The sequence below is a fragment of the Pseudophryne corroboree genome, chromosome 9 (assembly GCF_028390025.1).
Source record: "Pseudophryne corroboree isolate aPseCor3 chromosome 9, aPseCor3.hap2, whole genome shotgun sequence".
Classification (NCBI taxonomy): domain Eukaryota; kingdom Metazoa; phylum Chordata; class Amphibia; order Anura; family Myobatrachidae; genus Pseudophryne; species Pseudophryne corroboree.
The window spans coordinates 421,052,966-421,074,080 of NC_086452.1; the positions used below are offsets into that span (position 1 = coordinate 421,052,966).

At 48.7% G+C, this 21,115-nt stretch overlaps 1 long non-coding RNA gene across 3 annotated transcripts in view; it reads right to left on the reverse strand.

Annotated features, from left to right (window-relative positions):
* Positions 1-21,115, reverse strand: part of LOC134957103 (uncharacterized) — a 304,559-nt gene that overhangs the window by 198,278 nt on the left and 85,166 nt on the right. For all 3 annotated transcript variants that reach the window (XR_010186462.1, XR_010186460.1, XR_010186461.1), the window contains exon 3: positions 17,209-17,298. This is a non-coding gene — a long non-coding RNA (uncharacterized LOC134957103). The remainder of the gene's footprint in view (positions 1-17,208; positions 17,299-21,115) is intronic.

Genomic DNA, 21,115 nt, shown 5'->3' on the forward strand with positions numbered 1-21,115 from the left:
GAGAAAATAAGAATTTACTTACCGATAATTCTATTTCTCATAGTCCGTAGTGGATGCTGGGCGCCCATCCCAAGTGCGGATTGTCTGCAATACTTGTACATAGTTATTGTTACAAAAATCGGGTTATTATTGTTGTGAGCCATCTTTCAGAGGCTCCTCTGTTATTATGCTGTTAACTGGGTTCAGATCACAGGTTATACGGTGTGATTGGTGTGGCTGGTATGAGTCTTACCCGGGATTCAAAATCCTTCCTTATTGTGTACGCTCGTCCGGGCACAGTATCCTAACTGAGGCTTGGAGGAGGGTCATAGGGGGAGGAGCCAGTGCACACCAGATAGTCCTAAAGCTTTCTTTAGATGTGCCCAGTCTCCTGCGGAGCCGCTATTCCCCATGGTCCTTACGGAGTCCCCAGCATCCACTACGGACTATGAGAAATAGAATTATCGGTAAGTAAATTCTTATTATATATATATATATATATAGTAGTAATTGGTAGATTGGGGTGTGTGACCACAGTGATGGTATATATGGCCCTTGCATTTAGATCAGTGCAAGGGAGATGGCATCTGGTGATCTGGTCTTGAAAAAGGCTCTGTGGTGAGCCGAAACGTTGACCATGACCTTGTGAGTATGTGCTGTTGGCATTAAAGGCTCGTTTTGTACTTTTTGAAGAAGTCTGGTGAGTGCATCCTTATTTTTTGAAGATATATATATATATATACAAACAGAAAATTCAGCCAATGCACGGAAGCCTGCAAACCGCTTTTAAGACTCTGGGCGGGATGTATTAACATACATCGCCGCCCCTCGCCGGTTACCGCAGCGATGTTGATCGCATATGTACTAACATATGCGATCAACATCGCGATGCGGTGACGGAGGCCCCCCACGATACCTGTTAGGTGGTCTGCGGGGGGTCTCCGTCACCTCCCAGGGGTCCCCACACTGGCTAGACGCCGGGAAGCAGCAGCAGGCTGCCCCCGGCGCCTCCTCCTCCCCCCTGTAGCCGGTAGGACGTCCGGCTGCGTTGCTAGGGGGAGGAGGAGACTACCTTCCGGGTCCAGGGCAGCCTGGAGGAAGGTAAGCCGGGGGGGCTTGGGTCGGCGTCTGCGGCGGTGTCAGTGGGTTGCGGCGGCCGGTGAAAAGAAGCCCATAGGCTTCTATAGGGTATCGCCATCCAGGCGGTAGGGTGTTAGTAAATATGAAAATGCGGTAAAACCCCTGTTTTCGGGGGTTTTATCGCATTTTTGCTTTAGTACATCCCACCCTCTGTGATAGTGTAGGACCTGCAAGAAGGTGGGGTACCTTGGCGAGCGGTTTGCAGGCTTCCGTGCATTGGACAATTCACTAACTAAACCCCCATGATTTATTTATTGATGTTGTGAGGATATAAGTGAGCTTGATATGGTGAGTGCTGAATTTTCTGTTTCTATATATTTAAGTAGGTGGCCATGGGCTACATGTACCCCACCCCAAGAGTGGTGAGTGCAGACATTGCACCCCGCTTCTGGGGTGGCGAGTGCTGTGGTTTTATATTTGTTTATATATATATATATATATATATACTAGGTGCTTCATCGCGCCCTACGGGCGCTCTTCACACCGTCGTAAGGGGCTACGCCCCCTTAACCCCTGTACGCCATTCAATATATGTATTATATTAAGTATTACCTGCATTCCTAGTTTTGTGAGTGGTTAAATATTGCACAATGAAAGGGCGTTGGATGGTGAAGAGGGCGTAGGCCCTTGCGACGGTGAGAACAGCGCCTGCAGGGCACACTGTACAGAATGCAGCGGGTGTGGGGGGGAACGCGGATGGGGTCGTGAGGCGCTGCGGGTGGGGATGTGCGGGGAAGTGGGATCCGGAAGCGGTATGGGTGGGGGAGGGCAGGGGGTTTGGTGGGTAGGGGAGGGGCAGGTACGGGGATCTGGGGGGTGAGAGGGTTCCGGAGGCACTGCAGGTGGGGAAGGGGCGAGTGCGCCGCAGGTGGGGTAGGGGGTCCGGAAGCGAAGCGCGTGGGGGTGGGGCAAGAGGGGGGGTGCGGCAGATGGGGTTGGGAGGAGCAGCGGGTAGTGGAGGAGCGGGTGCAGTGGGGCCGTGCGGGTGGGGTAGGAGCGAGTGCGCTGCGGGTGGGGTAGGGGGTTCGGAAGAGATGTGCGTGGGGGAAGGGCAGGTGTGGGGGTGCGGCAGATGGGGGAGGGGGTCCAGAGGCGGTGCGGGTGGTTGAGGGGCGGGTGCAGTGGGGCAGCGGGTGGGGTAGGGGGTCAGGATGTGCTGCGGGTGAGGGAGGGGCGGTTGCTGGGGTTGACGGCGGATGGGGGAGTGTGTCTGTAGATGCTGTGGGTGGAGGGGGGTGGATGGAGGGGGCTGTGGTTGGGAGGGTCTGTGGTTGAGGGAGGGGCAAGGGAGTGGGGGCCGTGGCTGGTGTAGGGGGTCTGGATGGGCCGCATGTAAGGGAGGGGTGGTGGTGCGGCGGATGGTGGAAGGGTTCAAAGGCGCTACAGGTGGTAGATGGGTAGGTGCGGCGGGTAGGGGAGGGGCAGGTACGGGGATCTGGCGGATGTGGGAGGGGGTTCCGGAGGCGCTGTAGGTGGGGAAGGGGCAAGTGCGCCGTGTGTGGGGGATGGGAAGGTGCGGCACATGGGGGAGGGGGTTGTGAGGCGCTGCGGGTGGTGGAGGGGCGGGTGCAGTGGGGCAGGGTGTTGGGAGGTGGTGGGGAGGGGGCGAGTGCGCTGCGGGTGGGGTAGGGGGTCCATAAGCGACGCATGTGAGTGGAGGGGCAGGTGCGGGGGTGGGAGTCTGGAGGCGCTGCGGGTGGTTGAGGGGTGGGTGCAGTGGGGCCGCAGGTGGGGTAGGAGGTCAGGAGGTGGTGCGGATGGGGGTGTGCGGTTGGGAGGTTCTGTGGATGAGGGAGGGGCAGCGGAGTGGGGGGCGTGGGTGGTGTAGAGGGTCTGGAGGCTATATATATATATATATATATAAATTGGTGAAGAAGGCGGCACTCAGACAGGCATGGAAAGCAGTAAAACTTTTGTCAGTTTATTCCAACATGTTTCGGGGTAAATCCCCCGTCCTCAGGGTCATCATAACTAATTATATATATATATAAAGCTGTTCAAGGGTGGAGATGTAAAGAGAAGGGGGTGAATAATTGATTTTTGGGGAACACCAACAGGCATAGGAAGAGAGCAGGAAGTGGAGTCAGAGGTTGAGTAAAAAAAAAAATGAACAAGGAGCAGTGGCAGTACCAGGGTCGGTGACACACGGTATGGTCAATAGCACCACCCCACCCCTTCTCACTAAAAGGGGCATGGCTTTGTGACAAGGATCATGGCTTTGCAGAAATCTCCATTTGCATCACTATGGGGGCGTGGCCTCATGGGAAGTTTCACCCGGTTACATCACTCTAGGGGTCTGAGCAGCATCCCCGGAGACTCTGGCTGCTCTGTCAGCTGCAGGTTAATGTAACACTGCAGCACCTGGCTCCTGTCACTGCGGAGATACATTTTGGTGTCATCCCCTGTAAGGGTGATACCCATGTGCAGCCCGCACCCACCTTGTGTTACCTCTGCCACGGAGGTCAACTATGAGAGAACTAATAGAGTCACAGAGATGAAAAGAGTGGATTGTTTGTTAGGGCAGAGGATGGTCAACATTATCAAAAGCAGCAGACAAGCCAATGTGTAGAGTAGAGATAAATGTCCCTTGGATTAAGCTGTGAGAACATTAATGACCAAAGTGCAGTTACTGTAGATTAGAGGGAATGGAAGTGGGTTTGATGTGGGTCTAGGAGAGAGTGGGAGAAGAGGAAAGCGATGATAGAGAAACCGTACAAAGATCTTAAAGGTAAAGAAGAGAAGAGTTAGGTAAACAGTAACTGGAGAGACAGCACCAGATAAGAGGGATAGGTTGATGACTGTAGGTGGGTGAGCTGGGAGCAGGCATATAAAGATAGGAAACAGAAGGTGATAGGGATTAAGCGCCATATCGGACTAATACCTATGGTTTAAGGCCATATACAGTATGTGCTGCTCATCCTCATGCTATCTTGCTGATGGGCTTATTTTCAAGCAGACGCTTCCTGCTGCAGATCCAACCGGCATCCTAATACACAGCATCGGATCTCTCACTCATTAGGAGGCTTGCAGCACCCATAGTGTCGTGCAAGCCGCCCGTCGCAGTGGCCAGGAAATCTCCATGCAACCACGGAGATCCCTGGCCTCTTCCCTCCCCCTACATGGCGGCAACACACCTCTGTTTGGAGAAATAGAGGCTGTTTCTGCCCCCTACCCACCCCAAAATGGCATCAGACTGTACATCACTGACAGTCTGATGATGTAGTATGTCCATCATCACAAGACCTATTCACGCACATGTAGAACAGTCCCGGCAAATGCACAAAATACTGATAATCTGTACTTTGCTGCATGAACAGTGCCTCCAACCACATCTGAATAACCCCATTGTGCCTTATAAGTAGGCTTACCATACTATCCCTTTAAACCGGGACACAACTGTTTTAATCCGCCACAGAACCTGTGTAATCTATGAGTGCTAGTTTAAAGGGACTACTAAGTAGGAAGCCTACTTATAACCAATGCAGGGAAATGGCACTGATCATACCATCTAAATGTATATATATCTCTGATTTCTCTTTTTCCCAAGAATATAACAGCAACATAACGTGGGTAAGATATGACCAGGGAGATTGTAGGACTCTTTAGGGAGTCAGGGAGATTGTTACTAATTCAGGGAGTCTCCCTGACATTCAGGGAGAGTTGGCAAGTATGGAAAAATGAGGGGGCAGATAGTGTATGAGGGGTTGGGGGTGCGGAGGGATTGAGCAGGGCAGCATGGTGGATGTGGCAGAGAAGAGGAGCAGAGGTGAAAAAAAGTGTCAACATAATGTAGATGTAAGCGATGAGGAGACAGCATTTAATGCAATAATAATAAAGGTAGCATTAAAATGTTACTTGGAAATAAAAAGGGAGTAAGATAGATATAGGGTTGCTATGGTATTGTGATGCATAAGAAAAGCAAAATGGAAAATAAAAACAGGCAATAATATGGTAGAAAGGTGCAAACACGAAATGGCTACTGAAAAAATAAATGAAAAACAAAATGGCAGTGCGATGCTACAACAGCACTTAGATGCATACAATTAAAACTGCAATAAGGTACAAGGCACACAAATGCTGCAAAGATTTAACAGTGCAATGTTATAGATGTAATAAATAAAAACATATGTCATTGTGTGCTACAGGTCCAGAATGCCTAGGCCACCTTTTAGTGGTTGGATATTGTTATGCACACCAGTGCCAGCAGGAATGTACTGGTGTCTGAACGGTGAGGGATGCAAAACAAATGAACTCACAGACAGACTGGGGAATATGACATTACATACACAGAAGGTGATAGGGTAACAAAATAAACACAAAATGAACAGAGAAGCCCAAAGGCTAAGAAACTGGGTGTCTCCCTAGTATTAGGAATGCTCAGATGGAAAGAAGCGAGATGTAGTGATTTAATACGTAGAGAACCCGAAATGCTGTTGCTAAGGGCAACAGCAAAAACCCTAAAGGGTTACCAACGGGTGTGGCAGTAAACTCCTTGGTCAGAGATGGAATAATAGACACAAGGAGAGTCTCCACAATCCTAGTCCTCACTTGCAGTGCACTGGTTCAGCTTACTGCCACTAAACTGACACCTGAACACCTTGCACAGTGAGAAAGGATTTTGGCAGGCAAGTCTGAGAATACAGCCGCAAACTTGCTAGGTTCACAGAGTAGCAAAAGAACCCCAGCAGGTTAAATGACTGACTCCAGTCTTACTGCTAGGTCTGGTTTGGCAGAGTGTAATACCAAATTCCAAGGCCTATTTGCAGTAAGCAACAAACAAATACAAAGTTTACACAGTACTAGCTAGCTTTCAGGAACTGACTAACCAACAAAGATTCAGCAGCAACTGCCTAACCTGAGAAGAGGGTTTATATAGCAGGTGCTGTCCACGCCCCACTCAGACCTCACAGACTGTGAGCACAAAAACCAACACCGGATCCCCTGCCGTGCACAGAGCCTGTAACCACTGCACAGCAAAAGACCCGAACCGGAGTATCAGCTACGCTCAGGTTACTCCGCTAGCACTTGTCTCCCGGTTGCCATGACGACGTGGCAGCACAGAGCAGGAGACCCTAACAGATATGCTTGTGTTTGCTGTACTACAATCTCCAACAGAACCATGTTACAGTGGGACTTCTTGTGCACCAAGTAGTAAAGAAATAAAAAAAACACTTGCACAACAAATTAAAAAAGACTTGACTATGTCCTTGTATGCTCTAACATAGGCCCTCATTTCGAGTTGATCGCTAGCTGCTTTCGGTCTCAGCGCGGCGATAAGGTGAAAAAGCGGCATTTCTGCGCATGCGTACGGGCCGCAGTACGCACGCGCAAAGTACTTTCACACAAAACTATGCAGTTTTACACAAGGGTGAGCAACGCTTTTCTGTCGCTCTGTTGATCGGTGAGTGATTGACAGGAAGTGGGTGTTTCTGGGTGGTAACTGGCCGTTTTCAGAGAGTGTGCTAAAAAACGCAGGTGTGACAGGTAAAAACGCAGGCGTGTCTGGAGAAACGGGGGAGTGGTTGGCCGAACGCAGGGCGTGTTTGTGACGTCAAAGCAGGAACTAAACTGACAGGTGATCGCAAGGAAGGAGTAGGTTTGGAGCTGCTCAGAAACTGCAAGAAAATTTTTACGAGCAGTTATGCTGACCTTTCGGTCGCACTTCTGCTAAGCTAAGATACACTCCCAGAGGGCGGCGGCCTAGCGTGTGCACTGCTGCTAAAAGCAGCTAGCGAGCGATCAACTCGGAATGAGGGCCATAGGGCCTAATTCAGATCTGATCGCTGTTGAGCATTTTCGCACAACGGGCAATTATTGATTGACTGCGCATGTGTATGCACCGCAATGTGAATGCGCATCGCCAAACAACAACAGGCATCGCCAGACAGGTGCATAAATTTCGATCGCACAGTCATTCGCAGGCTGATTGACAGGAAGAGGCCATTTGTGGGTGGTAGCTGGCCGTTTTCTGGGAGTGTCAGGGAAAACGCAGACGTTCCCAAGTGTTTTCAGGGAGGGTGTGTGACGTCAGCTCCGGCCCCCGATCAGCCTGTTCTCTTCGCACTGGAGGAGTAAGTCCGGGGCTGCGCAGAGACTGCACACAGTGGTAAAAACATTAGATGGTGAGTGTGGTGCATACTTGCCTACTTTTGAAAACTAGTTTCAGGGAGATTCCAGCTGGCAGCAGAATACGCAGAGCTTTCTGTTGAAGGAGGAGGGGGGGGGGGGGGGGGAGGGTGTCATGCTCTGCCCAAAGGGCGTGTCTAGGTCCACCTATAAGGGGATTTATTGCCACACAGGGGTGTGTCCTGATGAAAACTATAGTACTAACACCAGCCAAAAACAAAAAAAAGAGTAATAATATACTAATAATAATAATAATACTAGAGTAATAATAGGTGCACTATATATTAAGTTAGTGTGTACTGTACACTGGTGAGAAGAGACGGACGAATAGAAAACCTACAGTATATACACTGGTGTGCATTTGTGTGAGATAGATAGATAGATAGATAGATAGATAGATAGATAGATAGATAAATAGATATACATCCATATTACACCCAGTACACACAGCACCATAACACATTACATTACACACACAGCCAGAGCCGTAACTAGATATTTTGGTGCCCTGTGCCAGAAAAAGAATTGGTGCCCCCCACCCACCCAAATATAAAATAGGGACTGCGCGCCTAAGGCGCGCACAAAAAAATATAGGGGCATGGCTTCATGGGAAAGTGGCATGACCACATAATTCACATTACATTACCCTGCACAGTAGTGTACATTTGTCACATTACACCACACAGTAGTACCCCTTATACACATTATGCCTGACAGCTCCTTATATACATCACGCCAGGTAGCCTCTTACACACATTTCCACAGGTAGCCTCTTACACACATTACGCCAGATAGCCTACGCCAGGTAGCCTCTTACACACATTACGCCAGATAGCCTACGCCAGGTAGCCTCTTACACACATTACGCCAGATAGCCTACGCCAGGTAGCCTCAAACACACATTACCCCAGGTAGCCTCTTACACACAATACCCCAGGTAGCCCCTTGCACACATTACCCCAGGTAGCCCCTTGCACACATTGGGGGTAATTCTGAGTTGATCGCAGCATGAACTTTGGCCCTCATTCCGAGTTGTTCGCTCGTTCTTTTTCATCGCATCGCAGTGAAAATCCGCTTAGTACGCATGCGCAAAGTTCGCACTGCGACTGCGCCAAGTAACTTTACTATGAAGAAAGTATTTTTACTCACGGCTTTTTCTTCGCTCCGGCGAACGTAATGTGATTGACAGGAAATGGGTGTTACTGGGCGGAAACACGGTGTTTTAGGGGCGTGTGGCTGAAAACGCTACCGTTTCCGGAAAAAACGCAGGAGTGGCTGGAGAAACGGTGGGAGTGCCTGGGCGAACGCTGGGTGTGTTTGTGACGTCAACCAGGAACGACAAGCACTGAACTGATCGCACAGGCAGAGTAAGTCTGGAGCTACTCTGAAACTGCGAAGTAGTTTGTAATAGCAATATTGCGAATACATCGGTCGCAATTTTAAGAAGCTAAGATTCACTCCCAGTAGGCGGCGGCTTAGCGTGAGCAACTCTGCTAAATTCGCCTTGCGACCGACCAACTCGGAATGAGGGCCTTTGTTAGCAGTTGGGCAAAACCATGTGCACTGCAGGGGAGGCAGATATAACATGTGCAGAGAGAGTTAGATTTGGGTGGGTTATTTTGTTTCTGTGCAGGGTAAATACTGGCTGCTTTATTTTTACACTGCAATTTAGATTGCAGATTGAACACACCACACCCAAATCTAACTCTCTCTGCACATGTTATATCTGTCCCCCCTGCAGTGCACATGGTTTTGCCCAACTGCTAACAAAGTTCCTGCTGCAATCAACTCAGAATTACCCCCATTACCCCAGGTAGCCCCTTACACACATTACCCCAGGTAGCACCTTACACACATTACGCCAGGCAGCTTCTTACACACATTACCCCAGGTAGCCCCTTTCACACATTAAGCCATGTAGCCCCTTACACACATTACGTCAGGTAGCCTCTTACACACATTACCCCAGGTAGCCTCTTACACACATTACCCCAGGTAGCCTCTTACACACATTACCCCAGGTAGAGTCCCTTATACACATTACGCCAGGTAGAGCCCCTTACACACATTAATGCCAGGCAGAGACCCTTACACACATTAACGCCAGGCAGAGCCCCTTGCACACATTAATGCCAGGCAGAGCCCCTTACACACATTAACGCCAGGCAGAGCCCCTTGCACACATTAATGCCAGGCAGAGCCCCTTACACATATTAATGCCAGGCAGAGCCCCTTACACACATTAATGCCAGGCAGAGCCCCTTACACACATTAACACCAGGCAGAGCCCCTTACACACGTTACTCCAGGTAAAGCCCCTATACCAGAGAGAGAAACAGAGAGAGAGAGAGCGCGTGCGTGTATATGTGTGTCACTTACACCATGATAGACAGCAGCGCTTCAGCAAGACCCGCAGCTTCATGTCTCACTCGCCTCTACGAGCAGCTCTGGGACCCGCTGCTCCATATGTCCCCATATTACACACAGTAACACATTACATTACATTTTACACAGCCCTCCCATATTACACACAGTAGCACATTACATTACATTTTACACAGCCCCCCCTTATATAACACACAGTAGTACATTACATGACATTACACCCCCCCATATTACACACAGTAACACATTACATTACATTTTACACAGCCCCCCTCATATAACACACAGTAGCACATTACATTACATTACATTTTACATAGCTCCCCTCATATAACACACAGTAGCACATTACATTACACCCCCCATATTACACACAGTAACACATTACATTACATTTTACATAGCCCCCCTCATATAACACACAGTAGCACATTACATTACACCCCCCATATTACACACAGTAACACATTACATTACATTTTACACAGCCCCCCCTCATATAACACAAAGTAGCACATTACATTACACCCCCCCATATTACATACAGTAACACATTACATTACATTTTACACAGCCCCCCCTCATATAACACACAGTAGCACATTACATTACGCCCCCCCCCCCATATTACACACAGTAACACATTACATTTTACACAGCCCCCCTCATATAACACACAGTAGTACATTACATTACACCCCTCATATTACACACAGTAACACATTACATTTTACACAGCCCCCCCTCATATAACACAAAGTAGCACATTACATTACGCCCCCCCCCCATATTACACACAGTAACACATTACATTACATTTTACACAGCCCCCCCTCATATAACACACAGTAGCACATTACATTACACCCCCCCATATTACATACAGTAACACATTACATTACATTTTACACAGCCCCCCCTCATATAACACACAGTAGCACATTACATTACACCCCCCCATATTACATACAGTAACACATTACATTACATTTTACACAGCCCCCCCTCATATAACACACAGTAGCACATTACATTACGCCCCCCCATATTACACACAGTAACACATTACATTTTACACAGCCCCCCCTCATATAACACACAGTAGTACATTACATTACATTACACCTCTCATATTACACACAGTAACACATTACATTTTACACAGCCCCCCTCATATAACACAAAGTAGCACATTACATTACGCCCCCCCATATTACACACAGTAACACATTACATTACATTTTACACAGCCCCCCCTCATATAACACACAGTAGCACATTACATTACGCCCCCATATTACACACAGTAACACATTACATTACATTTTACACAGCCTCCCCTCATATAACACACAGTAGCACATTACATTACCCCCCCCCATATTACACACAGTAACACATTACATTACATTTTACACCCCCTCCTTCCTCATATAACACACAGTAGCCAGGGCCGGTTCTAGACCTTGTGGCGCCCAGGGCGAAAGTTTCCTGTGAGGCCCCCCCCCCCCCCCTCCGACCCTCCAGGTAAAATACAGTTTAAGCATACCGAGGGCGCGTGCCCCAAAATAGGGTTGTGGCTTCTTCATAGGGAAGGGGCGTACCCACAGTTATCCCCCTGTACTTGTGCCCCGCTGTAGCTTTACCGCCAGTTAATTTTCCTCCAGTAGCTGTAGTAGTGCCCCCTTTAGTAGTGCCCCCTGTAGTTGTGCCCCTTGTAGCTGTGCCCCAGTAGCAGTGCCCCCTATAGTAGTGCCCCAGTAGCTGTGCCCCTTATAGCTGTGCCCCCAGCAGCAGTGCCCCCTATAGTAGTGCCCCAGTAGCTGTGCCCCCATTTGATTTGCACCCTGTAGCAGTGCCCCCAGTATGTGCCCCCTGTAGTTGTGCCCCAGTAGTTGTGCCCCCTGTAGATTTGCCCCCAGTAGTTGTGCCCCCTGTAGCTGTACCCCCAGTAGTTGTGCCCCCAGTTAATTTGCCCCCAGTAGCTGTTCCCCCTGTAGCAGTGCCCCATGTAGTTGTGCCCCTTGCAGCAGTGCCCCCTGTAGCAGTGCCCCCTGTAGTAGTGCCCCCAGTAGCTGTTCCCCCTGTAGCAGTGCCCCCTGTAGATCTGCCCCTAGTAGCTGTGCCCCTTGTAGCTGTGCCCCCTGTATGTGCCCCCTATAGTAGTGCCCCCAGTAGTAGTGCCCCCTGTAGTAGCGCCGCTTTGAAATCCTAAAAAAAACAACACGTTACTTACCAGCCTCGCTTCTGTTTTGGGACCGCTGCTGCTGCTATCTCTGGGCGCCGGCTCCTCTCTGTGGAAGAGACGTCATGATGTCTCTCCCATAGCAGCGCCGCACAGACACTAGGGGTCAATTTTGACCTCTAGCGTCAGTCAGCGACGCCGGCTGCAGCAAGCGCACACGGTGCTTGCTTCAGCCAAGGAGCGGGATGGGAGGGAGGACGGATTGGTATCCGGACTCCAGTTCAACAACAAAAAGGTCGACACACCTTAGGTCGACGCCAATTGGTCAACACACCTCAGGTCGACGTGGACAAAAGGTCGACAGGAACAAGGTCGACGTGAGTTTTTCACAATTTTTTTTCTTTTTTGGAACCTTTTCATACTTAACGATCCACGTGGACTACGATAGGAACGGTAATCTGTGCCGAGCGAAGCGGAGCCAAGGCACCATGCGAGGGGACGCGGTGCACTAATTGGGGTTCCCGGTCACTCTACGAAGAAAACGACACCAAAAAAACATTAAAAGCTCATGTCGACCTTGCTCCTGTCGACCTTTTGTCCATGTCGACCTTTTGTCCATGTCGACCTAAGGTGTGTCGAACAATTGGTGTCGACCTAAGGTGTGTCGACCTTTTTGTTGTCGACCTGGAGTCCCAGACCCGGCGGATTAGTAGCGGCTCTTGCCACGGCGTCGCCCTCAGGGTAGCAGCGCCCCAGGTAAAAAGCCTGCTTGCCCGTGGCAAGAGCCGCTACTGACAGTAGCGCATTACATTACACCCCCCCCATATTATACACAGTAACACATTACATTTCACCCCTCCCCATATTGCACACAGTAACACATTACATTTTACACAGCCACCCTCATATTACACACAGTAATACATTACATTACATCCCCCCATATTACACACAGTAGCACATTACATTACCATAGCTCCCAAGTCCCAACATGACCCTCTCCAGGAGGGAGAGAATGCTCTGCTCCTGGACTTCCCTCTTAATTTATGATTGCCGTCACCTGTGCTGAAACACCTTTCTTATCCATTAACCTGTTCAACACCGGTGCAGATAATCATTCATTGAAAAAAATCCAGAAGCAGAGCATTGTGTCCCTCCTGGAGAGAGTCATGTTGGGAGGTATGCATTACTGCCCCCCTAATAACCCCCAGCAGACAGTACACACCTGGTTTGTTGCTCCCTCCTGTGAAGAGCAGGGAGTGTGTGGTGGTGGAGGTAGCACAGGACAGCCACATCGAGGAGCAGGAAGGCTGGGCTGTGTCACGCTTCCTACTGTACTGTCAGTGTGGTAGGCGTGGCCAGCCACTGCGATGCAGAGCCTTGGCTGCCGGGTCATGTGCTTCCCTGTACACTACAGGTGGCTGCTGTGCTCATTATTCACATCCTGCTGCAGATCAACTGCCTGACTCTGACAGTCTGCACAAACAGGACTCTCACAGGACACAGTCTGTACCTCCCGTGCAGACTCCCCCCCCCCGAATTTCCTGACTTGCGCATGCGCAATCCGGATTTACGGGTATGAAGACTTGAAAACCGGGAGGGCTGGCAAGGTATGCGGGACAGCGGAGGCTCATGAGGGTACGCAATCCTGGTGTGGTGCAAACGGATTTGCAGCTGTCCGCTGACTGAGGGACATTTGTAGCTCGTCGTACATATGCGATCGCACACTTGCACGGGTGAATTTACACTCCCCTTGGGCAGCGACTATCTGATCGCAGGACATCAAAATTAGCAACCCAGTGATCAGGTCTGAATTAGGCCCATACCAGGGGCGCTTTAAGAGAGGAGGAGGCCCGGGTGCAGCCTCCTCCATTCGGGCCCCCTCCTCTCGGCCGGCAGCGCTGAGAGTCTGAGCACTAGAGCGCTCAGACTCTACTATGCATGCCCAGATCTCCGGGAAAATGGCGCGGTGGCCATTTTCCCTGAGATTTCTCTACTGCGCATGCGCAGAACTCCGTGAAAATGGCCGCTGGGCCATTTTCACAAAGTTGTAAATTAATACCACCGTGGACGTCGCCGCGGGACTCCGGAGGGGTGAGTATTTAGAAAATGGGTGCAGCGTGTGCGGTGGGCGCCCCCTCTGGACTCAGGGGCCCGTGTGCACCACACACACTGCACCCATTATAGAAACGCCAGTGGCCCATACCTCCCAACTTTGCACACAGGTGAAGAGGGACACACGCGCGGCGAAGCAGCGCGCGCTCCCGAAAAGGGGGTGTGACCTATGAAAAGGGGTGTGGCTTCGCGGAGGACCCGCAATTGCGAGCCACGCCCCCGTTTTCGTCACTGAGGGGGCATGCCCAGCGCTCTGTGAGCTGCTGGCATGCCCTCTCTCCCTCTGTCTGCACTGAATAGATGCTGTGCGCGTGCGCACAGCATCTATTCACCACTGCTCTGCTAAGCAGGGCAGCGAGAGACAGGGCCTCCCAACTGCCCCACCCCCCACCGCGGGACACTGCGGCCCGCGGGTGGGACAGCGGGTCGGTCCCCAAAAAACAGGACTGTCCCGCGAAAATCGGGACAGTTGGGAGGTATGATACCCTCATTCTCCAATTTGTTGCTGACCTATCCCTTTCCATGCTTTACATATGTAAAGAATCTCTATCACTGCAGATTCAGTAATTTATTTATTTTGCATTGCGGCAGTATATGTTTTTATTTGCATATATTAGTTCAGAGTTACTTGTTTTCTGGTTATAGAGAAGCAAACTTGCTGTAGATCTGTTTCTACGTATACGATTACCTGCCAACCATGTGTAATTCATTTCACAGTTCATCTAGTATAAAAATTCTGCACAGGCTTCAGCCTCTTAGCAATCCGGCAGTAACCAGCCTTGCAGGATGTCATAAATGAAGGTTATTTATACAATATATTTTGCAAACAACAAAACATGATAAAAAAAAGTCACACTGCGGTAAGCTACACCAGGTTCCAAATTTTTAGCAAAACTAATTGCACTAATTAAAAATGGACCTATGAATTTGTATTTAAAGCAAATATATATCCTATGTATAATTAGGGATGTTTTTACATTCTAGTTTACATAAATATTCAGTAAGTATAAATCAGCTATATAGTCCAGCTCCAATTTATTTGATTCAAGACACCCTTACTGAATTTAGGGCATGATTCATGTTTGTAAGTAAAGCAAAAAAGCAAGAAACTGGGCAAAACCATGTTGCACTACAGGTGGGGCAGATGTACAGTAACATGTGCAGAGAGAGTTAGATTTGGGTGGGGTGTGACTTCAAACTGAAATCTAAATTTCAGTGTAGAAATAAAGTTGTCTAGCATTTGTGGTCTACCTGCGAAAGCAGCCAGTATTTACCCTGCACAGAAAAAATATAAATGTATTTACTCCACTTGCATGGCAACATGGTTGGTTCCAGACCCAAAGTTCCGTGCTTTTTTTTTTTTTTTACTTTACTTACAAAAATGAATCAGGCTCTTTTTTAAGAGAGAACACCTTTTCTCAGCCTCTACCTCATGTTTGGACTCTCCAGTAGTAAGATTTAGTTCATGCAAAATGTGTGCTAGGCAAATATACGGGATCGGTATGGGATTCCGGGGGTCAGAAGACCGACACCTGGAGCCCCACAGCCAGAATCCCAGCAGCGAGAGCATCATGTCCCCTCGCGGGCTCTCTGCGCTCGCCACACTTCAGGTTTCACGATTCAGTCGCCACATGCAGTATATGCATATTCCTCCTCAGGTATATGCATATTCCCCACCACACGATCTGGTCGGGATTCCATCCGCCAGCATTTCCCTGGCTATCGGGATCCCAGTGTCGGTATCCTGACAGCCGGTAATTTAACCGCATACCAAATATACGGTACACATATACTGTATACTCAGGACCGGTGCTATCCGCTCAGCAATTTCTGCAAAGTAGAGAGGCGCCGGGTTGGAGAGGCACTCTCCCCGCTCTGCAACCGTGCGCCATCTGCCCGCGCCTTTCACACTCAGGCAGCAACGGCGTAGGCAGTGTGGACCCGCAGCTGTTAGCACCCCACCGCCCCCCTGGAGTTTAGCATCCCCCTGCCCAGGTCCGTTGCTAACCAGGACCTGTCACACTCAAGCAGCAGCGGCGCCAGGCAGCGCGGAACTGCGGCCGTTGGCACCCCTCTCCCCCGGAGTTTAGCATCCCCCTGCCTGAGCTTACACTCATGGACTTGGTGCAGACTACCAGCCGAGGAGAAGCAGTGTGTCCTTCACTCCAGCCCTGGCTGTGCTACCAAAGTGTTCCAGATCACCACCAACCCCAGCACTGGACGGCGCTACTGCACCTTCAAATCCCGGCTCTCCTGACACCCACCCACCGGGACCTGCTGGAGCAAGAGGCCACGTCTGCCCCTTCACCCACCCCACGCCTCTCCACTGTCTGCCCCACTGAACATCCACATCCTAAAACTAACCTACTGAAACTCATTTTGCTAATTTAATAAAACAAAAATGCTGAAAAGTGAATTCACCAGCATTATTTCATTTGACATCCAGAATATCCCCAGTAGAGTTCTCTGTGAAGTGACATTTCAGTTTTACCAATGTTTTGAAGTCAGCTACTGTATAAATAAGCATAGAGGAGGAGGAAAGGTGTTAATGACTTAATAAAGTAATAGTCAATACCATAGGCGTGCGCAGCACATTTTATTAGGGGGTGCACGACTGGAGTGGCGTGCCTAGCCCCGCCTACTGGGCGTGCCTAACCCCGCCTACTAACCAGCACCATATATTAGCAGTCAAAGCAAACTAAATAATACAGGGAATTTGATTAGAGTGTACAGTGAGGGCTGGCAGAGGTTTATTAAACCTAACAAGCTGTAAGCCTGGGACCTCGCTGACATCTGTCCGTTGCCCCCTACATTACAGCAGATATATTGTATTGCCTGTATTGTAAATGACAAAATGTAATGCTATAAAATGAAACTTTGACCTGTATATGGACTGGAGTGTCCTGCTAAGATGAGGTGGACAAGTATATAACATGCTTACGGATTACAAGACCTGTGAGTGCAGCAGCCTCTCACTGATCTATATATCTATAGTAGAGAGACTATATGAAGCAATCAGTAGTTTACCGAGTGCACCTATAGATTATAGTCTAAAGGTGCACTCAGTAAACTACTCATTGCTTAGCTAAAAAAAAAACATATATATATATATATATATATATATATATATATATATATATCCCATCGTACTGAGGGCACCCGGGCAACTACTCTGTGACATCTAAGGAGTGCCGGACTAGACGCTGCAAAGCTTCTGATCAACGTTTCAATGCATAAGCATTTTCATCAAGATAACAGACATATTCACAAACACTCACCTATATAGTGCACGAATCTCCTGCCGGGTCTACGGCGTCTCCCGCTGTCAGGCGTCGGATACGGACGTCACCACAGTGCCCGTCTCCAGACTAACAATAATACATAAACAAATACAAATGTTTCAATGTTGACAGAGCTAATTATATCGTAAATGCTCAGTAACATTAATCCACTGAGATAAGAATCAATTTTATGCATAATAACTAACATTAAAATATGCGGAGGCGGCGCTATGCATTCTGGGAACAGTCAAAGCTTTTAGCCTGTTGGTGCCTCGGATCAAGATCCTACTCTACACCCCAATGTCATTTCCAGTGGAGCCCAGTGTACCCCGCAGCAGAAATATGCGCTGTCATATGTTGTCATTAAGTATAGTCTGACACCCATTGATCGAGATTCCCTGTATGTATTTGTGACATCTACGATGTGTGAGTGCACTTTAAAAGGAGGGCAACAGGGCCAGTATACAAACATTATTGGATGTATATAGTGAGTGCCGACCACCAAAAAAAAATACACACACATATGTATGTATATATATATATATATATATATATATATATATATACATACACACACAATTATATATATATATATACTATATATATATATACATATATATATATATATATATATATATATATATATACGGCAAAGAATGAGGCGGCACTCAGAGGCTGAAGTTGCAAAGTGACTTTAGTGCAAAAGCTGCACTAAAGTCACTTTGCAACTTCAGCCTCTGAGTGCCGCCTCATTCTTTGCCGTATGTATATGGGGTTAGCACCCTAGTGGAGGGCACCAGAGCAAGATAGCCCAGAGGGGCGGACAGAGTGCCGGCGATTGGTGTGGATATATATATATATATATATATATATATATATATATATAAAATCTCCAAAAATAACTGGCACTCAGAGATACATATATATATATATATATATATATATATACATATATTTATATACGTATATACATATACGTATATATATATATATACACACACATATATATACATATATATATATATATATATATATACATATATATATATATATATATATATATATTTCTCTAACGTCCTAGTGGATGCTGGGGACTCCGAAAGGACCATGGGGAATAGCGGCTCCGCAGGAGACTGGGCACAAAAGTAAAAAGCTTTAGGACTACCTGGTGTGCACTGGCTCCTCCCCCTATGACCCTCCTCCAAGCCTCAGTTAGATTTTTGTGCCCGAACGAGACGGGTGCAGGCTGAAGGGCTCTCCTGAGCTGCTTAGTGTAAAAGTTTAAAGTAGGTTTTTTATTTTCAGTGAGACCTGCTGGCAACAGGCTCACTGCACCGAGGGACTAAGGGGAGAAGAAGCGAACTCACCTGCGTGCAGAGTGGATTGGGCTTCTTAGGCTACTGGACATTAGCTCCAGAGGGACGATCACAGGCCCAGCCATGGATGGGTCCCAGAGCCGCGCCGCCGGCCCCCTTACAGAGCCAGAAGACTGAAGAGGTCCGGAAAATCGGCGGCAGAAGACGTCCTGTCTTCAATAAGGTAGCGCACAGCACCGCAGCTGTGCACCATTGCTCTCAGCACACTTCACACTCCGGTCACTGAGGGTGCAGGGCGCTGGGGGGGGGGCGCCCTGAGACGCAATAAAACACCTTTTTTGGCAAAAAATACATCACATATAGCTCCTGGGCTATATGGATGCATTTAACCCCTGCCAATTTTTCCATAAAAAAGCGGGAGAAAGGCCGCCGAGAAGGGGGCGGAGCCTATCTCCTCAGCACACTGGCGCCATTTTTTCCTCACAGCTCCGTTGGAGGAAGGCTCCCTGACTCTCCCCTGCAGTCCTGCACTACAGAAACAGGGTAAAACAAGAGAGGGGGGGGGGGGGGGGGGCCACTAAATTGGCATATAAATATATACAGCAGCTATATTAGGGAAAAACACTTATATAAGGTTATCCCTGTATATATATATAGCGCTCTGGTGTGTGCTGGCAAACTCTCCCTCTGTCTCCCCAAAGGGCTAGTGGGGTCCTGTCCTCTATCAGAGCATTCCCTGTGTGTGTGCTGTGTGTCGGTACGTTGTGTCGACATGTATGAGGAGGAAAATGGTGTGGAGGCGGAGCAATTGCCTGTGTTAGTGATGTCACCCCCTAGGGAGTCGACACCTGACTGGATGGTCTTATGGAAAGAATTACGTGATAGTGTCAGCACTTTACAAAAGACTGTTGACGACATGAGACAGCCGGCAAATCAGTTAATACCTGTACAGGCGTCTCAAACACCGTCAGGGGCTCTAAAGCGCCCGTTACCTCAGGTCGATACAGACACAGACACGGACACTGACTCCAGTGTCGACGGTGAGGAAACAAACGTATTTTCCAGTAGGGCCACACGTTACATGATCACGGCAATGAAGGAGGTTTTGAACATTTCTGATACTACAAGTACCACAAAAAAGGGTATTATGTGGGGTGTGAAAAAACTACCCGTAGTTTTTCCCGAATCAGATGAATTAAATGAGGTGTGTGATGAAGCGTGGGTTTCGCCCGATAAAAAACTGCTAATTTCTAAAAAATTATTGGCATTATACCCTTTCCCGCCAGAGGTTAGGGCACGTTGGGAAACACCCCCTAGGGTAGATAAGGCGCTCACACGCTTATCAAAACAAGTGGCGTTACCGTCTCCTGATACGGCCGCCCTCAAGGAACCAGCTGATAGGAAGCTGGAAAATATCCTAAAAAGTATATACACACATACTGGTATTATACTGCGACCGGCAATCGCCTCAGCCTGGATGTGCAGTGCTGGGGTGGCTTGGTCGGATTCCCTGACTGAAAATATTGATACCCTGGACAGGGACAATATATTATTGACTATAGAGCATTTAAAGGATGCATTTCTATATATGCGAGATGCACAGAGGGATATTTGCACTCTGGCATCAAGAGTAAGTGCGATGTCCATTTCTGCCAGAAGAGGATTATGGACGCGACAGTGGTCAGGGGATGCGGATTCCAAACGGCATATGGAAGTATTGCCGTATAAAGGGGAGGAGTTATTTGGGGTCGGTCTATCGGACCTGGTGGCCACGGCAACGGCTGGGAAATCCACCTTTTTACCCCAAGTCACCTCGCAGCAGAAAAAGATACCGTCTTTTCAGGCTCAGTCCTTTCGTCCCCATAAGGGCAAGCGGGCAAAAGGCCACTCATATCTGCCCCGGGGCAGAGGAAGGGGAAAAAGACTGCAGCAGACAGCCTCTTCCCACGAACAGAAGCCCTCCCCCGCTTCTGCCAAGTCCTCAGCATGACGCTGGGGCCTTACAAGCGGACTCAGGCACGGTGGGGGCCCGTCTCAAGAATTTCAGCGCGCAGTGGGCTCACTCGCAAGTGGACCCCTGGATCCTGCAGGTAGTATCTCAGGGGTACAAATTGGAATTCGAGACGTCTCCCCCTCGCCGGTTCCTGAAGTCTGCTTTACCAACGTCTCCCCCCGACAGGGAGGCGGTATTGGAAGCCATTCACAAGCTGTATTCCCAGCAAGTGATAATCAAGGTACCCCTCCTACAACAGGGAAAGGGGTATTATTCCACGCTGTTTGTGGTACCGAAGCCGGACGGCTCGGTGATACCTATTTTAAATCTGAAATCCTTGAACACTTACATACAAAGGTTCAAATTCAAGATGGAATCACTCAGAGCAGTGATAGCGAACCTGGAAGAAGGGGACTATATGGTGTCTCTGGACATCAAGGATGCTTACCTCCATGTCCCAATTTGCCCTTCTCACCAAGGGTACCTCAGGTTTGTGGTACAGAACTGTCACTATCAGTTTCAGACGCTGCCGTTTGGATTGTCCACGGCACCCCGGGTCTTTACCAAGGTAATGGCCGAAATGATGATTCTTCTT